The sequence below is a fragment of the Argiope bruennichi genome, chromosome 10 (assembly GCF_947563725.1).
Source record: "Argiope bruennichi chromosome 10, qqArgBrue1.1, whole genome shotgun sequence".
Classification (NCBI taxonomy): Eukaryota; Metazoa; Arthropoda; class Arachnida; order Araneae; family Araneidae; genus Argiope; species Argiope bruennichi.
This window is the reverse complement of record NC_079160.1, coordinates 117,986,162-118,003,778: the sequence shown is the minus strand read 5'-3', so window position 1 is coordinate 118,003,778 and position 17,617 is coordinate 117,986,162. Positions and strand designations below refer to the sequence as shown.

The 17,617-nt window shown below is 30.0% G+C and overlaps 1 protein-coding gene across 3 annotated transcripts in view; it reads left to right on the top strand.

Annotated features, from left to right (window-relative positions):
* LOC129988116 (U24-ctenitoxin-Pn1a-like) overlaps positions 1-17,617 on the top strand; it is a 31,019-nt gene that overhangs the window by 1,949 nt on the left and 11,453 nt on the right. The window contains exon 1 of one of the 3 annotated variants that reach the window (XM_056096248.1): positions 14,309-14,403. The exons of the other annotated variants lie outside the window; for them this stretch is intronic. The gene's annotated coding sequence lies outside the window, so the exon portion shown is untranslated. Of the gene's footprint in view, positions 1-14,308; positions 14,404-17,617 lie in introns of those variants that run through there. 3 annotated transcript variants of the gene reach the window in all.

Here is a 17,617-nt window from a genome sequence, read left to right as displayed (position 1 = left end):
CCATGTCTCTGAAATTGCTTTTAATTTGAATAATGCAAAAAGAATAAAGAAATATTCTTAAAATAATATTTTAAAATATTGTACTAATTTTTTTGTTTGTTAAATTCTAACAGTTATTAACACTAGTGTAATTCCGCAATATCTAAAGGAAGTAAATATTCATTAAAAGAATGTTTACGTTTTTCTTATAACAACTTTCCATTATTTAATATTTTCACATTAAATATTTTTAATATTAATAGTTTTGGTAACTACAGGATTTCAAGAATGTATTGTGTTGCCAAAATAAATTCGAATACTGTTTACAAAAGACCAAAAAAAAAAAAAAAGAACAATGGAGTTATTTTGACTTCATGTGTCTGGACGGCCGTGTAAGGAAATTCATGTCTCCAGTTAAGGGTTAAATTCGTTGTGTGTGTGTGTGTGTGTGTGTGTGTGTGTGTGTGTGTGTGTGTGTGTGTGTGTGTGTGTGCATTATCTTTTCTGTGATAACGGAATTTTTTTTAAATAACCTAAAGACAAACAAATAAAATCAAGGACGTTTGCATACTAGGATGGTTTGGACTAATAATCTGCATTACTATTTGAAACACATTTGCATATTTATTTATACACAGTTTGCATATTTATACACATTTGCATTACTATTTGAAAATAACTGAAAATGTTTAGTAACAATAATTGAAAACAACTACATACTTTGTTAGTATTAATCCTAACAATACTTTGCAACTTCAAATTTCTTGAAATTTAAAATTCGCCATTAGTGTAATCGAATTCGAATTCGAATCTCAATTCGCAATAAATGTCATTGTTTATTTTAACTTTTGGAAATAAAGTTACATTCAGCGGGTGGAGATTTTTAAAGCTTTCTATTTTATTGATATTAATATAATTGTATTAACTCGCTTCTGCTTTGTCTTTCTGCCAGTTCGGTACACATTTTGTAATCGATTTTAATTAATTTCCTTAGAGACATAAAACTTTAAATATAGATCAGAATTGGTTGAATATGCAATATTAACTCCCTTTTTCGTCAGTCTATTTATGTGTCTGTCCGTAACAAATTTTAACTACAACATAAACATTTTAATTTCACATTTTCATTAACAGCAGTTGACACCATATCAAGTTATTGAATCATTGGGAAATTAATTTAAAAACGATTACAAAATTTCGCACACACAAGACTAAAAAGCAGAAAGCAATTAGTTAATTAAATATTAATAGAAAGCATTTTTAAAACGAATTAAAAAGTCGAAAATAATTCCCAATAATTCCAATCAACACATTTCTACTTATTAATTTCTAAATCTCTTTGAGACTAGGGGAAATCATTATACACCGTTTTAGTTCATTTTTAAAACATGAAAAATTAAATATTTTTTATTTAAATAATCATTTGCTCTTAGTCCTATCATTTCAATAAGACTTCTGAAACGTGCTCTAAAGGGCATATTTTTTTTTATATTTAAAACGATAATTATATCAACATAAGAATAAAAGTCACTTAAACGTATTACTGTGTTCAAAAATTATCCAAAATTTTATCGCAGAACAAAAAGTATCAATTTATTTATCAATATTAATTCATCTTCATCAAGATAATTTTCTGCAATTGGATTTCTACCAATATTTTTCTGATCTTCAAATCATTCTTTTAAGTCTTTCCTTAATATCCGACAATAATTCACAGTGAAGTTTCTTTTATCACTTTATAAACTCAAAACAATGGCCACGGAAACGTAATTTCAACCGTGGAAATAAGAGAAAGTCAAATGATGCCATATCTATCAATGCGGATAGGGGTACTGTGAGAGGACATATAATCGAGTTGCAAAACCAGTGAGTTAATTTGCCACAACTGTAATCGTATTCGATATAGGTTCTGTTGTATAGTTAGTGCAAACATTTAAGTTGAAGAATGCAAAAAACAGAGGGCGCCACATTCTTGCCTAACTGTCATACCGTGAGTACGCAGCCCGTGCTGTTGCGAGCAATGAAGTGCAAATTGAAATGCATTTGTATTTTTCTGCTGAGCTATCATCAAAAAGAAATTATTTAATACTCTTTATGGCTGTTAAAATACAATTTGTTCAAATTCTTTGATCGATATATTGATGAGTATAAAAAAATCAATGGTTTACCGTAACCAGTGGTGTAGCCACTGGCATTTGTCTTCTATGGGACGCCATTGTAACAAAACTTTATTGCATTAATATCATTTTCCGAAGGAAGGAATTAAAATGTCATGCAAGGGCGAAAACATAATGTCATGCCGTGGGCGCCACTTGTATTTATTAAACTGTCGATAAGATCTAGAGGTGAACAGATTATATTATACTCAATAGCCTATTACCTTGCTACCCTTAAGCCATGTTCCTACGGCTTAACAGACGAGACACGCTTTCCGCTGTTTTCCCTTTCTTGTGGTTTTCTGGAGTGCTTTTATGTTTGTCCAGTTACCGACAATTTGAAGTGCTTTGGTGTTTGCCGTTTACCGACTTTGATGTTTGTCCAGTTATCGACAATTTTTCGGCCAACTGGACAAACATCAAAGCACCCCAGAAAACCACAAGAGAGGGTCGGGGAGGAGGGATTGTGCCTTGTCTGTAAGGTCACAGATCGTAGGAACTCAGCTTTACCTTTACCCTTGCTGCCTGTTACCCTTTCATTGACGAAAGCATGATGGGCTTCGGGATCGGAGGGTCTCTGGTGCGAACCTAGATTCCAATTAAAAAAATTTTGTGTATTTGAGTTTGGTGCAATTTGAGCCTGTTGTGTAAACCTCATGTCGTGGTTCAAAGATTCTCCTATTCATGCGGTGCGGAGGCAAGCAGAGGAACTTGTCAGCTCGAATGTCGTCCCCGTCATATCATTGCAATTCAAAATTACGAGGGCCATCCCATAATAGCCCTTATACTGCTTCTAAACAAGTCGTTAATATAAAAACCAAACCAGTGGGAGCGGTCTTAAGAAAACTTTTTCGCTTACTCTCAATAAAGGCGATATCTCAGAGAATGTATTGCATATCATTGGATTACAGTCGCTAAGAAATATTAACTTTAGGCGTAAACTTGCCAGTTTTATTAATCAATCGTGAGATCCTTGGTGAATTTTTTAGCAATTATTCCCTGGCATGCTATTAATGGTATCTAAAAATCGAATTTGTGCTTTAGACACGTTTTTCTCAACCGATTGAAACAAATACATGACGCAGAACTACACTTGTAGTCTCAAAATTCCATTCCAAATTTCATACAATTAAGTTACTTCGCCTTTGAATTATCATATTTACATGTCTTTGAAAGTACAGACCAACAGACAATCCACCCGTTGTTGGATTTGGCTCAAAATCTGAAAGATGTCTACGCTAAAGATGCTTAATCTGTGTACCGAATCTTGTCTATCTAGTTCTCTTCATTGTGTAGTTATCGTGTTAATTTATATTCGAACAGCCGGACTTCCTATGAACAGATTTTGCTCAAAATTTGATAGAAGTCTACACATTTGGTATAAAGTACGTATACCACATTTTATCTGTCTAGATATATGTGTTATTGAATTATCTTTATCGCAGACAGAGAGACAAATATTATCCAATAATGTTATTTTTTTTTATCTCAGGGAGGTCTAAAACGATGAAATTAGTTGATGTCTCTTGTTCGAATTTTTCGACGATTAAAATACTTTCTCCGTACTATGTATACGAAAAAAAGTAAAAAGTGCGCATTCATTAATTCCGGGAATACTCTTGTTTTTGATAAATAGTTATCTTCAAAGGCTTTTTTGCGCCATACATAAACATATTTTAATACAAACTCTTTCCTCAATTGCATGAGCCATTTCAAAAAAAATATCAACAAACTAAAAATTCTCATCTAATCAAAAAGAAATTTGTTAGCAAATAATATAATGAAATCAATTACTGAGCTTATCACATGTTTATATAAGTTAAAAAAATCTTCATTAAAAATTTCCAAACAATTTTTATTATGTTGTATCAATACATTTTGATCACAGTAATCACCTTGGTAAATAAATTCTCATGTCAAGAGAAACAAATGCATTTATTTCCATCAGTATACCAGGTAATATTTAATTATATTGAAAATTATATAGATGTGCCATACGTATGGAAAAACTTTATGGAAATTTGGAATTTTTGAAGTTTAGTAATTAATTATAATGAAAATCATATAGATGAAACATAAACTGGAAGAAGATTACAAAACCTGGAATTTTATAGAAATCCTTGAGATTCGTCTACTGAAATTTAACCACTGTAGGATAAACAGATAATCGTTACACTGCGCAAGGTTGACACTACTAGCTTGATTGTTATAGTATTGAATTTTTTTAGAGGTCTCCCAAGCAAAATAAAACAAAAATTTGAAAAGGATTTCAAACTCGAAACAGAGTAGTATTATAATATTTTTGTTTTCATTTTACATTTTATTGTTCTCAGCTTTATTCCTTGATTCTTGTTTCATTCTATTAAAATGTGCACTTAATTAAGTAGCAGTGATAAACGTCCCATTATACATAAATTTAATATCTTTGTAACATGCTTAATTAGAAATCTAATAATGAAAACAATAAAAAGATATATATATATATATATATATATATATATACAGGGTGTTGCCGAATTCGATCGACAAATTCAGAGGGGTGTTAGTAGGCATCAAGAGGATAAAGAATCACCATACAACATGGGGTCCCAAACGACGTTTAGTAGGTGAAAATCGCAAAAATGTAGAGAGTCGAAAAACTGTTGGAAACTGAAAAAAATTAATAAAAAAATAACAAATGGTGTCTCAACTACGAATTTTTTTAAGTGAAAGCACATTCTGAAAAGTTTGTTTTCATGTTGATAACATGCGGATTTGATGATCTAAGGGGTCTTAAATTACTGAAAACAAAAAAGTGGTTTAGAATACATATTTGCAAAAATATTAAAACTTGAAGAAAAAAAAAGCTTGAACATGTAATTAATTTTATATTTAATAATTTGATATAAGTGTGTAGTTTGAAAACTGGGGAGTTATAAAGATATTCAAGAAAAACTAAAATAGGAACCAGAAAAACATCGCTGTGACATCAGTACCGATGTCCTCAGAGAGTGTTGTCAAATCCGGAAGATAAATTCAGAACACGGAAAATAGGCATTAAGCTGATGAAAAATTACCAAAAAACCATATGGTGACAGGTAATGTTTATTCAGTGAAAATAGCAAAAACAGACGTCGAAAAGACAATGAGTCTGGCGAAGAGAACGGCACTATGAAAGAGAGGATTAGGAACAAGGTAATCGAGAAGAAATCTTCCCGTATATAAATTTTTCATGCGTTCGAGAAAAATAAAAGCAGAGAGCAAGTATTTTTTAATGAGCATTGCAGAAGGGATTTTCGTTCATTTGATCAATCGCAAACAAGTGAGATTTCACGAATGCAACTAAAATGTGCTGGTGCTTCATCATGCATTAACCAGATGTTCTGGCTTGCAATTGTCGCTGTTCACTGCAGTAAATCCGGAGGAACGTACTGCAAAAAAAACAAGGTACTTTGTGCAGCTGAGGCTTTCGGGCAGAAGATACCATAGATGACTCTGCCCAGATATCAATCTTCTGTTGTACGTTCGACGAGACAGTGATGTGAGAATTTTCGAATGATCAAATATTCGCTTTGTGCGTGTTGAAGACACCTTCTCTCGTGAAGGCTTCATCTGAGAATAAAACTCTAGCAGAAAAGTGTGCATCTTCTGTGCAGCATCAAGCATCCAGCGTGCGAACTCCAGCGGATTTGCGATTTTCATTGAAAAACGCTACCTGCGACCTGATGTTTTCCGTTAATTTTTCATCTACTGAATGCCTGGTTTCATTTTTGTTTTTCTTGAATATCTTACAACTTCCCAGTTCTTACACTACACGCTTATATCAAATTATTGAATATAAAATTTCTTACACTTTCAATATTTTATTTTTCTTCAAGTTTTAATATTTTTGCAAATATGGGTTCAAAACTACTTTTTCGTTTCCAATAATTTACGACTCCCTAGATCATCAAATCCGCATGTTACTAACATGAAAAAACCAACTTTTAAGAATGTGCTTTTACTTGAAAAAACTTCATAGTTAAAACATTATTTGTTATTTTTTTATTAATTTTTTGCCGTTTCCAACAGTTTTCCGACTCCCTATACTTTTGCGATTTTTCCCCTACTGAACGTCGTTTGGGACCTCATGTTGTATGGTGATTCTTTATCCTCTTGATTCCTCCTATCGCCCCTTTGAATTTGTCGGTCGAATTCGGAAACATATTGTGTGTGTGTGTGTGTGTGTGTGTGTGTGTGTGTGTGTGTGTGTGTGTGTGTGTGTGTGTGTGTGTGTGTGTGTGTGTGTGTGTGTGTGTGTGTATGTGTGTGTGTGTGTGTGTGTGTGTGTGTGTGTGTGTGTGTGTAATATTTTTAAATTAATAAAGTAATTTTTAAAATTACTAAAATATTTTTAATTATCTTAAAGCTTATTTTTATTTATATAATGATTTATTTAATACAGTGTTATTGCATAAAAACAATTTCATGAAATATCATCCATAGAAATTACTGATTAAAATGTTACTATTATGAAAAACTTTTAACCCAAAATAGAATTAAGAAAATCTCTTTCTCATTGAACGCAACTCAAGGAATAACTAAATGCCAAATTTGTTAGATCTAGCTTTGACAGTATATGCTCTACAGCGTTTTGAAAATTTTTGCATAACACATGCCACATAATTCTATTTATAAATTGTACAGTGTAGATGCATCATCAAGCTAAAAAAAAGAAAAAAGAAAACTTCACGTTCGGACACATTTTCACTCAAATGAACGATATCCATTATATAGATAATCACTTTGAACCTTTTTTTTTTATCCTTTATATATTCAACAAACTATAAAATAGAAAGATCGACTGGAGATGTACATAAATATTAAAGGCATCAAATAGCAATTCTAATATTTAAAAAAGACAGGGATGCAATTATTCTGAATTCAAGAAAGAAAGAAATAAAAACCTAAGCACATTCTATAACTTTCCAACTCATCAAAATTACATCATATTAGCGAAAATGTAAAGTGCAAAGTCGAAAAATCGTATGTAGACCAAGAATTTATTCTAAGGAATATCATTTACGACTCTAACGACCTTTAATTATTATCGTACTTAATCGACCCGAACCACGCAAAGAAAGTCTGTTTTGGCTCTTAAAAATTAGTCTTATCTTTTCTCAGTATAATTGCAGTCATTACTCGGATGATTGAATTCTTGGGAATGATAAATAAAAAGCCTTTCTTCGTAAAAGATAATTAATAATGATTTACTGGTACGTTCAAACAAAAACATCTCAGATGTCAGTTGCTTAAGATCATGATGCTAGAGATTGAATCACATTTTCATATAGGTTTAGTTTAGTTTAGTTATATTAACGTCCCGTTTTAAAGCAATACTAGTGCTATTTTGGGATGGACCTTGTAAGTTTGAACCGCTGTCAGATGACGAGGATGACATTTAATTTTGAAATAGTATTTTTTGATACTTCAGAGTGTGGTAAGCAAATAGGCGGATTAAAAAGAACTATAATTAGAAATTTATTTCTAGTAACAAAGAAAAGGCAAAACGAATTATGATTTTAAGATATTCATTTATTATTTATTGTTTCCGCTTATTTATTTACACTTCAATACTTTTTACACGTTACTGGCTAATGAAAATCAATAAAGTAAATAATTAAATATAGAAAAAAAACCTTGAGGTCTACACACTAATGTATAATCATTGAATGAAAATGAATTTCTTTCATGAATGGAAATTTATCAAATATATTATTTTTAGAATATGTACTATTTTAAATTTGCCTTAGTTATAGCTAGTTATAGCAATAGCAGTAATGCTTTCTTTTTAATGCTATATTCTATCACCCTCAAAAATTTACTTATTCGTGTTGACATAAAAATTGAATTTCATTATCCACAGACACGCACTCATCATAGTTACTTCCTCACTGTATAAAAATCCAAAGTAGTTAAATGATCGTCATGACAGAAGCATAGACATGGTAATTAAGGTTAAGTACTAATGCCCATCATCGACCTCCATATAATCCTTCTCATAAGAGATACATTCTGTCATTAGAATGGAGGTAACTCTATCCCGCAATATAAATATGCCTACTAGAACCAACGACTGAACTAGAAGCTTCTAATCTCCATGTAAGGCGGTAAGTTTTAATAAATGCGTCTCAACCAAGGGACAAATTTAAGATTCAAGATAGACCTTATTTCTAAAGTCATTTTTATAATATAATATACAGTGTTAAACGAAAATAGATTCCCTATGTACAGCACTTTTCTAATGAACTCAGTAAAACAAACGAATATATCTTTACTACTAATAATCTAATCTAGTGTGTGTGTGTGTGTGTGTCTAAACAAGGCATGCATAATTTAGTATAAAAATACCTTGGAGAGTGGGTGCTATTTTTTTTTTATTTTCATTAATTAAAAATTAAGGTGAATGTTGGCATTTTTCCGCAATAACTTCCGAAAATATTATCGCAAAAAGATAAATTTAAACCATTTGAAAATTGAAAAAAAAAATTGTTTGCTAAATTTTTATAATTTCTTGGAAATATTTGTTTTTTATAATTTCCAACAATAGATTACGTTACTGTCCTGAAGTTCAAACCGTTTTCACAGTTTCGCACACAGTCTAATCATAATCTTCTTCCACATATACAGTAGAAGTTAAAGAAGGAGGATTTTGTTTGATAACAGTATAATTTGTGAGTTATAAAAAAGTAAAGTTACAATGCTACGAACTTTATAAAATAGATTAATCATACATTTATATTTTTAATAGCGCCATCGTGTCATGGGATTGATCTCCATTAGAAAGTTTCCTGTATATAATGAGCGAAGCATTTGTAAGATAATTAAAGTAATGCATTTTTAATGTCTGGCAATTGCATGGTATCATATATATGAAATTATATTTAAACGATTGAACTGAAGATAAAGATAATCAGTGTCTTCTTCGAACCAGCTGGTCATCAAATGTGACTAGTATAACAAACAGGTATAATGTAAGACAAAATCACAGCAACAAAGAACATAGCAGCATAAATAACACTATTGCAATTCGTACATAACATAACAGCTACGTACATCGGCAAGTAGAAACAGGAATCAACATGAAATCTTTGGTGAAGGTTCAGAAGGTATTCAGATGACTAATCGTTTAAAGCCATACCTATTTTATTTGTTGCAGCTAATGAAAACGTTTTGTAGCGAATTGGAATGAGCGAGGATAGAACCTTGACCTTGTGGTTCACAGCCCAGTAACATGACCACGATACAAAAGCAATTGCTCGGGTAGCGTAGCTGTTAACTGACTTATAAGCTATTCACTACAGACTCTCCCTCCAGTGAGTCGGAGGTGAGACGAACGATACGGTTGTTGAGTGGTGATGTATTTAACTGTTGATTCTAATGCGCCTGTACCCATTTGAGTAGCGCCAAGCGTTATGGCGAGCAAGTGTGGGTGAGTGGTTGCTGCGTCAAGTGAATCTGACGATTTTGGTTTGCTGCGGGTAGATGGCGCTACAACAGCTGTACAAAGGTTGAAGGTTCATCGTCGAGGTCACCAATGTGGCGAATTGATCTGAGCGAGGATAGAACCTGGGACCTTGTGGTTCGCAGCCCAGCAACATGACCACGATACAAAAGTAATTGTTCGAGTAGCGTAGCTGTTAACTGACTTATAAACTATTCACTACAGTTTGTTGTTATTTATGTTAAATACTATACACTAACCTTTCATGTTGTATAGCTTTCTAAATGTTCCATCAGTTTCGTTGGTTTGTATATTCATATATTTGTGAATTTGATAGCTCCAAAACGCAAAAAGCTAAAATTGTAAAATTTGACATGTTGTTTAGCGACCAGATTTTCACCAAATTTTTGACGCAATAGCAATCCGAAATGTTTCTTCGAATTTCTTTATTATTTGACATGATAAACATAAAATGCACCATCTTGCGAAAGTATGCAAGAAAGCCCACAAAAACCATTTTACATTTACACATTCTTATCATATAAATATTAAAAGTTATGACTGTTTGAATTACGAATACACATTATTGACATCCTGTGTTTGTTCCTTTTCGACACGTTCAAGTGTATTCGTCCGTATCTTTTTCCTATCATTTTGAAAAACCACCGTCTGAGGTTTCGCAAAATTTCAGTCTATTTTATTTCTTAACTTAGCATGATTCATTGTTTACTTCTGCTTCTAATACTTTCTCTGTTTCATTATAATTACGTAATGTTAACTCACAATCGACTTTTGAAAAAGATAGTAAGAGATATTTGTTTCTTATTATTTGTTCCTTTCCCTATTTAAGCTAACTTAATTTTTTTTATTTTCAGCACACAAAGTAGAGAAAAAGCATTATAATTATCAAATATATTTGGAGCCTGATTTTAACTGGCATTTATAGTTATGTCTGTCTATTTGTCTGTGACAAAGGTAACTCAAAAATGCTATGAGGTAGAAATTTGGTATATGTATTTCTATCAAATTTTGAAAGATATCCATTCTGAGGAAATTTGTTTAACATGCTATCGGAATATAAATTAATAAAATAACTACGGAACGAAGAAAATTGGTTGGATAAAATTTGGTATACAAATTTAATATCAAAAGTATAGGTTCCTATCAAATTTGGAATCAAATCTATCAAGCGATTGACTTCCTGCCGGTTTGTATTTTAGCAAGCATGCAAACGCAATAGCTTTAATATATAAAAATTCGCGTGTCATTTTGTGACCACATTATTAGTTTTGTGTCAGTTCTGGTTTCAATCGATTGAAAATAACGCATCAATTTTTCAGCAACAAACAAAACAAATTCACTTTTCGGTTAACTATTAATAAATGTCAGAGATTCATTGCCAAAGAAATCGCCAAGAATCAGACAAGAAATTCAGTAAAAATGCCAACTTCTCGCTAAAGATCAGTGCTTCATTCTCCAAAGGCATTCGCAACCTTACCCAATGCGGAAGAGCTGGATCATACCTTTATTAGAGAATATGCGAGAAAATTTGGGAGATACCACTCTCTCTCGTTTGCTATTTTCACTTAACATCCATAGAAATCCATTTATTTCCCGCTTGTATTATTAATACAAAATCAAAAGTATATATTATTGTTCATATTTTGCTGACATTCAATACTTTACAAATTTTAATGTTTCAAATTGTTACTCATTTAGTGTTTATTTTTCTTAATGGTTTAATTTTGAATTTTGATTTTGATTATTTTACTATCTTACTACTTTCAAAGTTCTCTTTTATACTTTAATTTGCTAGATGCAAATACAATGGCTTCTTTTCATCTTGCTTTGCAGCTTTGCTTTTAATGGCTTTAAGTAACTAACACTCCTATCAACGACTTCAATCGTTTATTTAATCTATTCGATTCATGTGAACTCATTGACACATGACTACCCAAGTAAGCATGTTCAGTTTACTGATTGTTGAACTCTATGATAGTCATGAAGTTAGTAACATTTCAATATAGGAAAGAGAGAAAAAATGATTATCAAAAGCGGTCTAAGAAGGATTTTTTTTTTTAATTTTTTATGTTTTTTAAAGGAAAAAATATTTTAATAACCCTAAAAAAATAACGAAATGAAACGTACAAAAATATTTACAGAATTTTTTTCATTTTATGCTTCAGTTTATTATTTAAATCAATGTTGATTATAATATTCATTATATACAAGTTTTTGTTGCATTTTATAGAAGAAATTTATCATAACATTTTGAAAATTTTGAAAAACAATTCGCTGACAATATTTTATTTCAAACTAAATATTTGTCTTCTGTGATAATTTCCGAATTCCTTGAATTTCGAAATTTTCGCTCAAATCATTCATATTTTAAAAATATATTAAAGCTATTAATCAAATATCCGATATGATTTTAAGCCCATTTTTATTTTAAATATTTCTACGATAAACAAACGAAACGCTGCTGTTCTTTGCTAAACATTTTCATTAATATTCACTAATAATAACTAAATGAAATGTTTTATCATATATTTTTGTAAATCTTGTTTTGTAGGCAAAACGAAATAGGATTGAGCTTAGGTTTTCAATTTCTCTTTCAAAGCTGGTATTGGTTTTGCACTGCATTCTTTATTCTCTTTAATTCTATACTATGTAAGCTGAAGAAAGTAAACTATTTCAGTATAGGTCATTAAAGTAAATATTCAGCCGAATCCATCGCCAATCATGGAACTGACAGTGAAAATTCCGCCAAGCAGCGTTAAAGGCTATCAAAGAAGATGTATTCTGCTTAACATTATATTTTAGATATTTAAATATAATTCTCAGGTGAGCCATCTCAAGTGATAATCAAAAAGATATGAAAAAGAGTCGTGATTAAGATATATAATTCTAACAGAAATAAAGCAATTGCTCATGGTAATTATTTTTCTGAAAAAAATAGCAGGAATCATTGCAACTTCAGAGAATTTGTCTTTATTATTTAGATAAAAGTTTTTCCTCAAAGATAGTGCTTAGCACTTTTCAATATTCTTAAATCCGAAATAGCATTCAAGCCGAGTCTTGGTTTCGACACCGGGATTCAGAATAGATTTAGTGAAAGGTAATCATGCATAAATCCTGATGCCTCTTAAATCAGTCAAGGTTCCTGTCATGTGTTAGGAGTTGGATGAGAAAGATGTTGCCTCATCATTCAGATTCAAAATGACGAGATCCTTCTAAAAACTTCCTTGTGATGATTCAAAACGGGTCATTAATTGTGCTAAAAATACTTCAGTACGTAGCCTAATATCATCAGTACCTTTTTTTTTTTTAATTCTACTGATTAAATTGAAAAGTGAATAGAAAAAAAATAACAAATAATTCAATTACGCGAATAAAAATGGCAAAGAAAAACCTTAGTATGATATAATTAAGTTTCTTTAAAACCCTGTTTCAGCAGATTTAACTTATTCATAAATTCATTTAGGGAACTGGGATGTTCCCGATATTGAAACTTACTGAAATTGAAATTGTAAATAAAGGGGAGTTTTTTGTAAATAAAATTTTATATCTGATAGAAACTTTATAAAATCTAGAACGAATGGTTTATTTAAATTATAAAATAGTATAAAGATATTTAAAGTATTTATTTAAATTAATCTTAAAGTATTTGTTTTTAATGGCAAATCGAAAGAGTGTTGTGATGTAATAATTTTCAAATTCATAATCATAAATCGGGGCGTTTAGAAAAATAATTCTGAAAAAAATCACTCTAAAATCAATAAAACATATAAGAAGAGATTTATTAATTGCAGAGAAATTATTTCCGTTTAAATATACAGATAATAAAATATTCAAAAAGGAATAAAATGTCGTGTTACTAGAAAATTTAGAAAATACATGATATTTTGCATGATGAATAGACTCCAAAGATTAAAACTATTGAATATGAAAATAAGATATGTATAACAGATGCATAAAGTTTGTAAATATTATCATATGAAATTTCATGTGTTTGTGATGAATAAAATGTATTCTATATTCTCCGAAATTTGAAGAAAAAAATTTTTCTAGAAAAATACTCCCCCTCTCCCCCCCCCCCAAAAAAACCTGCCTTTTTTTTATAATAATTTCTGTTAGATTCATTGTTAAAGGATAATTTATAAACTTTCGACTTTTCAGGTTATACAAATTATGCATTTCGGAAATCCGATAAATGTCCCCTATTTTACTGACAAAAAGTGAAAAATCAATTTTTCGAAGGTTCAAAAGTTACCAATTCTTTTCAGCGCATAAAGTTACATCTCTAATGTTCAAAGTTTTAAGAACAAAGCGCCTTCTTCAATCACACATGCTCATTTTAGGAGTAATACGACTCCCATACTTCTTTCATTAAAATTCGAAGCACGTGCAAATTCACTTTTCACCTAACATATTAAGAAACTAAGTTGACGTCACTAACTGGAAAAGATACGACCCAAACGTCAAAACAATAAAGAATCAAACATGAAAAATGCTGGCACATCCCTTAAACAACAAAGCTATCTCTTCATCTCCTCAGGTAATTTATGAGGTAATTAATGGACAGTCAGTTTTGACCCGAGACCAAAATGACCCTGACTCGGGCGACTCTAAGAAGAAAAAGTGTTGCGTGCTTTATCGCAATCCCTAAGGCCTTATTAAAAACGACATTGGCCTTCGAAACTGATAGTTGATAACTGAAGTAATAAAACAGGTTTTTGAAACCACGCGATATATATGCAGCTAGTCAACTTCCCAACCCGCAAAACTTCAAGCGTCTTTAAAGTGGTAAGTACGTATTATTTAGAAAGCTTTTTCACTCCTTGTCTAAGAGATGTATATAAACAAAGCAATGAGAAGAGAATAAACCAATGATATTTAACAGCGTATTGTATTACAAATAATAAATATTATACTTTTTAAGGGAAGCTTTTGGAAGAGAAAATAATAATAATAAATTTAATAATGTCTTTAAATTTTTTAACGCTGTTTCCCAAAATTTCAGTTACAGATTTCAAATATTACTTTTACGCATATTTCTTTGCATTATACAACTCGTCCTCATAGTCTTAAAATCCGGCATTTATAGTCCCACTGAGAGGTTTGACATATATTTACAGCCCTTACATTTTTATTATCTAAAATTAATTTAAAATAATTTAATGATTAATTAAGTAATTTACTTAAAATAATTTTGCCTTGACAGCGTAAAATGTTCAACAAAATATTTTTAATCAAGTAAATAATTTCCTTAATTTTAAAATTATATTTCCTATAAAGCTTGCTCTCATTAATGTTTAACTAAAAAAAATATAAAAAAAGTTTTACATTTCCGAAACATTACATTTTGCAGTTTGGAAAGTAAAGTATTTTGATACAGAAAATTGCGTTTTCTGCTATTTTCTAGAATTGTCATAAGTATAAAAGTACAAGATACTAAAGATCTGCAAGAAGTTACTTGTATTATATTAAAATTTACAGATGAACAATGTACAAGCAATAAAAAAAACTAAGAAATTGATGTTACAGATAAAAATCGTATATTGAACTAAACACTGTTGGTCAGAAAATACTTCTAAAAACAAATTTGTCTTTGATAGTCTTCAAAAACAGTTTACTGAATAAATTATATGTACTATTCTCGAAGGAAGGAGAAAGACAAAAGATATGACTACTTAATTGTGAAAGAAATTGTTAATCTTAATCTTCAGATTAATAGTTTAGATATAATTTCATATCCGTAATTCCACCAAATCGTTTGGAATTAAAGCGGCGTTATTTTTATTGTTTTGCTTTGTATTTGTATGTATTGTATTTGTTTATCTTATAACGTGTTTAATGCGATAGTTCTATAATATAATATCTTTGTTAAAAACGTAAATATCCAGTTTGTCTATTCTCTAAATTTCACCATATCGTAACTTCACTGCTTTATTTATCTTGTAAATTAAGCCAGTTTTAAATAAAATTATTCTCCCTCAGCTCTCAACGATGGAGAAAAAGGCGATTCAACATTTGATAAAACAATTTAAACGATTTAAATTTCAGGGTAACAATGTAATCTGTTGTTGTAAATTCGGTAACAAAATATTTTTAAAAAAATTTCCAAAACTTAGCAAATTTTTTTATGATTATTAAATTGATGACATTTTATATTTTAAAGCGGTATAAAATTAATTTTTGTGCAGTTTTATTTCAGGAAGTGCGAGAGAAAATGTCATAATTCAGCTTACATTATTTTGAAATTCAAAACAATACAATACTTTGAAATTGAAAACAATACAATACTTTGAAATTCAAAATAATACATTACTTTGAAATTCAAAACAATAAACATCTCAGCCAATTTTATTGCTGTACAATTTTTTTAAACTTTTAACGCAATTTCAAAAATATTTTTAAGTATATTCTACAACATTACCTTTTATTATTTTAGTCACCACAATTATACACAAGGGGTGTTGCGACGACATACAATGATGACTCTGACTCGCGCATCAAATTACTGAATTTTTATTTTTAAATCGGCAATTAAGCGAATGTGTTAAGTAATTTAAAACATAAAAATCAACTAAAAATGTTTCAATAACTCAAATGTCCTTATATTATTATTGGAATTAAAAAAATAATAATTTTATCAAATAGGATGTATATGTAATTACAAAGTTAAGTGAAATCGTAAGTCAAGACAAGTCATAATTAAAAATTATTTTCTAAAAATAATGTGAAGGCAAATTAATCTGCTCCTGAAATTAACTATTACCTTATTAATATATTTCGGAATAGAAGTTCGAATCCCTTTTAAATTTTATTTATTATTTATTTATCTGCACACATCACTGAATTTCAATTTAAATTGATATCATTGGCGCACGCTATAATAAGAAATTATTATCTGCTATTAAATTTAACTTTATCCTAATTATCATCATTCTTGTGAGATCTAAAATTACGATAATTATTATTATTATAATTATTGGTAATGAAAATCATTGCCATTTATTTTTTAAAAAAATCTGCATCATGAATGATAAGAATATAATGGAATCTATATCACAAAGTATTACATTCTTGCTGAGTTGTGGTTTTCGATTTTATGACCGAATACAATGCCCTATTGTTTGTTTTTGAGTTGATCCGTCTCGCGTCCTTGTAAAGCACCGATGTGTGTCATACTTTCATTACTTCCGGGTTTTCGGATAGAAAACTTTTTCTGCTAGATTTCCTCATCTATCAAAATCCTAAAAAATTTAAAATATTCTTCAGCACTAAACCGCCTTAATAAAATTAAGTGAATAGAAGTTAAGACATATAGTATATTTAAGTACAATCTTTACCCAGGAAAAATTTTGGAAGAGTTTTTTTTTTTTTTTTTTTTTTTTTCCTAATATCCAGGAATCGTTTTTTTTTTTAATTAACTTCAACAATCGAATTTATATTTATCGTGCTGTCATGGTTGTTTCGATTAATAATAAAGGAGAATATTAAAGAAGAATATAAAGGAGAATAATAAAGGAGAATTCGATTAATAATAAAGGAAATAGAGCAGAACGTTAGATATAATAGTAGCTACAAAATTTGGCATAAATATATTTTGAAGTATGAGAATGAGCAGGCAGTTTTTATATAATTTTAATGAATTAAAAATGAAGAGAGATCTTAGCACTTTTGCCCAGAGGATTTTGAAAATGCTGTTGTCAGTAAATTAACATATCAATTTTAAAATTCAAGAAATTACATTTTTATCATACTAATTTAAGTGTCGGGTAATTTTTTCCCTCTAATTTTAATAATTTTTTTAAAAGCATATTTATGCTTAATTTGCAACACTCCTTTTCATTATTTCGATGAAATTCAACACATTTTCATGATTTCTACAAATATTTAATCGTGTGCTAACCTTCCATTATTAAAAGTTAAAGAACGAGAATTCTGTTCGTAACGTGTAAGACAATGTAAAACAAAATGTTAAATAATCTGAACAATTGCTTCAATAAATAAT